The following is a 4,227-nucleotide window of genomic DNA, read 5'->3' on the forward strand; positions in this document are numbered from 1 at the left end:
GTTATTAGGTGTGTTATTAGCAGTTGTTACCAGCAGGTGTGTTACCAGCAGGTGTGTTACCAGCAGGTGTGTACCAGCAGGTGTGTTTTTAGCAGGATTGTTACCAGCAGGTGTGTGTTATTGGAGTGTGTTACCAGCAGGTGTGTTATTAAGGTGTGTTAGCAGGTGTGTTATTAGCAGGTGTGTTATTGCAGGTGTGTTACCAGCAGGTGTGTTATTAGCAGGTGTGTTACCCTTGGGTATGTTATTAGCAGGTGTGTTACCAGCAGGTGTATTACCAGCAGGTGTGGGGAACGTTATCTAACCTTGGATTAATAATATGTTCGTTGCATCATAGACCAAAATATTCTTAATTCCATATTCCAGACATCAGTTTATGTCATAAGCTTTATTAATAACAAACACCAACACACACACACACACACACACACACACACACATTCTCCCGCTTATACAACAATACATCAAAACACTCATATTGTACCAAAGAAAGAAAAAAGTAATTCAGAATGTTACACGTCTTCAACATTCTTCCTCACCATTATCGTTCATCGAAACATTCTTTCAAGAAAATGTTTGCGTTATGTAATATAATTCAAAAAGTGTTACGCTATAGTAAACAACATAATATTTCACCACAGGATGTACACCCAGTCTTTGTTTACAGAAATTAGCCACATTGGATTAGTTTTTTTTTCCAGGATAATGAAGACGGCTTCCTAGATACACCTCACGCTAGTTCATTATAAGATACCTAAACCTATTCGACTTATGTTAATCTAAAGACTAACTAAATCTAGTAAAGTTAATCTTTTATAATATAAATCCGATTTACGATGTTGATTTTTTATTTTTGTTTAAGGTAAATTATCTAAAGTAGGTAAGTTGTGGTTCTTCATCCTGGGAGGAACAGCATGAGGGACCCGGAGATGGCAGCATTGTGCAAGCAAGAGGGTGGGTGTAGGACGTCCTCCAGAGAGTCATTACAATCCTGCGCCTCCCAATGGTGTGTGTGTGTGTGTGTGTGTGTGTGTGTGTCGATTGCGGACTTCCTGTTGAGGACGTCACTGCAGTAGTAACTTATCACGCGGGAAGAACATTTTTATAACAACACAGGACCAACGATTTTCAAGGACCCCTTAAGATAAATATTTACCCTAAATTGCGGATGTGAGCGTATAGACATCAACAACCCTAGCTTACCGACGATACAAAGACGACACAAACAGCGGAAATGTCGCCGATAACTATACCGAGACAACTACCGCCTCTTGACGTGTTGACTCATCTCTCATCACGGGGCAAAGAATCGTTGAATAAAAGTTGCGTGTCTCGGCCTGGTGGTTCCCTCGGGGCGTGAGAAGGAGGGAAGAGATATAAATTACAGTGTTCACGATGCACCGCCGACCATGGGATGAAGAGCCAACATGACGGGGGGAAATTCGTTCGTTTTCAAGGGCATTGCCAGCATGTGGGTGTGTGGGGGGGTGTGTGGGTTTGGAGAGTGTGAGAGGGTGATGGGTGGTGGTGTTGAGATATGGGGAGTGTGGGGGAAGTATCAGGGGTGTGGGTATAGGCCAGGTGTGTGGGGCTGGGTGTGGGGAGGTGTGTTAAGAGTGGGGTGTGGGGGTAGAGTGTGTGAGGGTGGATGTGGGGAAGTGTTTAAAAGGTGGGGGGGGTATGGACAGAGTGTGCTGGGGTGTGGATGTTGGGGAATGTGGTGAGAGGCTAAGAAAAAGTGTCCCCCACCTTGTGATTGTTGATTGTGTTTCCTTCATAACAGAGGCCTTTTAAACATAGTCTCTCTCTCTCTCTCTCTCTCTCTCTCTCTCTCTCTCTCTCTCTCTCTCTCTCTCTCTCTCTCTCCCTGTAAGTGAGAGAGTCAGTCAGTCAGTTTAGTCAACTATGGAGCTGTGACGGACCAGAAAGAACAATAACTATCATTTGAAAACAACATTACGACGCTAACAAGATAACTAAAGGAATGGTAATAAACTGGAGAATAAAAGGTGGCTGTCCTATTACGTAGTGACCAGATCATGACGAGTGTGGGAGGAGGGGTACAGTATGACAGCGTGACAGTCATTAACTCATGACGGGGATAACTTGTGGTTTATGATGGTTTTCCCACAAGTAATGCCTAACACACACACACACACACACACACACACACACACACACACACACACACACGGACATAATGGTAGGGTCTCATCATAAAATATCTAAGCTAATTCATGTTAGTGCCGTAGCTGAAGTGGACCGGAGACCACAACGACGACCATGACTACAACAACAAAACAAAATTTGTTTCTCTCCTCTCTCTCTCTCTCTCTCTCTCTCTCTCTCTCTCTCTCTCTGCCTGTGAGTAGCATAGATGAGACTTGCAAGTCACTTGATGACGTAACTCAGGTGTGTACATCACGCCCACTGCACTCACGCCCACATTCTCTCTGCATGCCTACACGCCTACATAGTCCCTGCATACCCACACGCCCATACCGCTCCTGCACGCCTACACGCCTACATGCTCTCTGCATGCTTACACGCCTACATAGTCCCTGCATACCCACACGCCCACACGCTCCCTGCACGCCTACACGCTCACCCATCCCTTCCTCCATCGCCCCTCCCTCCATCCATCACCACCATTACCTATGATGACTCTCCCTTAATATTCCCTTACAATCTTAAGTAGTTATGTGTCAAGGACGTGTGGAAACCGCTGACTAGGATGTACCCCCCCCCCCCCCCCCCCCCCCCCCCCCCTCTCTCTCTCTCTCTCTCTCTCTCTCTCTCTCTCTCTCATTCATTACCTCCAGTCCTACTCTGTGATTCTTCTCTCCATTTCTCAGTAGCCACGTCCTTCTATTGCCTCACCTATAGTATACGTTTCACTCTGTCCCGTCCCGTCTCACCCCGTCCCATCCTGTCCCATCTCATCCCGCTTCACCCCGTCCCGTCCCGTCCATTTCATCCCTCTCCACCCCATCCCGTCCCGTCCCATTTCATCCCGCTCCACCCCATCCGTCCGTCCCATCTCATCCCGCTCCACCCCGTCCCGTCCCGTCCCTTCCCAGCCTCGCCTCTGACTGCAATGTCCGGGGTCATCCTCCTGATCCTGGAACGCCAGTTGTAATAGTCATAGCACAACGCAGACAAGAGTTTTCCCCTCTCTGTTTACTTGTTTATCTTTGTTCCACGCTCCTGACTATACATCTGCTGTGTTTGTTCCAGCGGCCGAGATGACAATAACAAGCTCCAGGGTGTAGTTCTCAGTTCATGGGATTCTGAGAACATCTATTTAGACCAATGTTTCATCGACATTTCGTTGTTTTAAAAGCTGTAGGCGAGAGAGAGAGAGAGAGAGCGCAGAACTAATTTTTTTACTTACAGGAAGAGGTCGTAGATATATGGTCCAATTTCTCAAGGATAATTGTTGTTCCAGATGTTGTATCATGAAGAGTAGTGAACATTTTTCTTGTGTTACTCCAGTGTTCATGAAGACTAGTAAGAGGTTCCATGTTTCTATTTCCAGATTTTTGTTTAGATTTACAAACTTAACTATGCTACGTCTTGTCATGGTCCAACGGCTGCCTCTGGATCATTAGTGAAGGTCGTTGCTTAAGTTAACAAGCTATTACGACAACATGAAGGTTATGTGATCAATCTTCCACTTCTAGGACGTTGTTTCCAGACCGTAATTACTGTATGTTACTCCAGCGGTAAGGCAAGTAAGAGGGAATTCCAGGATTTCGCTTCCAGGTCTAAGATTTGTGTTACATGTGCAGGCCAAGACTATTCCCTCAAGACACTCTTTCCTCACCATCAGTAAACTCTAGTGTTCTGGTAAGCCAGTGATTAAGACAGGTACATGAAGGTTCCAGGACAATTACTTCTGGTTCTAGGAGTGATGACATGTGGAGGTACGCTTTTCTTGTTCCAACGTTTGTTTGGTTATTCCCGGTACCAGCGGCTGAGTATATCTGTTGTGATTTTCTGCGATCTTTTGCTAATCTAAAGACCGACATAAGGAGAAGAGAGAAGGACAAACCTTAGACAAAATAAGTAATGTTATCTCACCGCCAGCTCCACGAAGCCTGGGCCTGACTTACAGTAAGGTGTTGGCAGCCTGTGTCCGTGGGAAGTCCAGCACCAGAGAGTCTCGGAAGCTGTCAATCAGTCTGTAATAACACAAATAATGTAGAGATGAATAGAGTCCCTGAC

Source organism: Homarus americanus, unplaced genomic scaffold, assembly GCF_018991925.1.
Source record: "Homarus americanus isolate GMGI-L3 unplaced genomic scaffold, GMGI_Hamer_2.0 scaffold54679, whole genome shotgun sequence".
Taxonomy (NCBI): Eukaryota; Metazoa; Arthropoda; class Malacostraca; order Decapoda; family Nephropidae; genus Homarus; species Homarus americanus.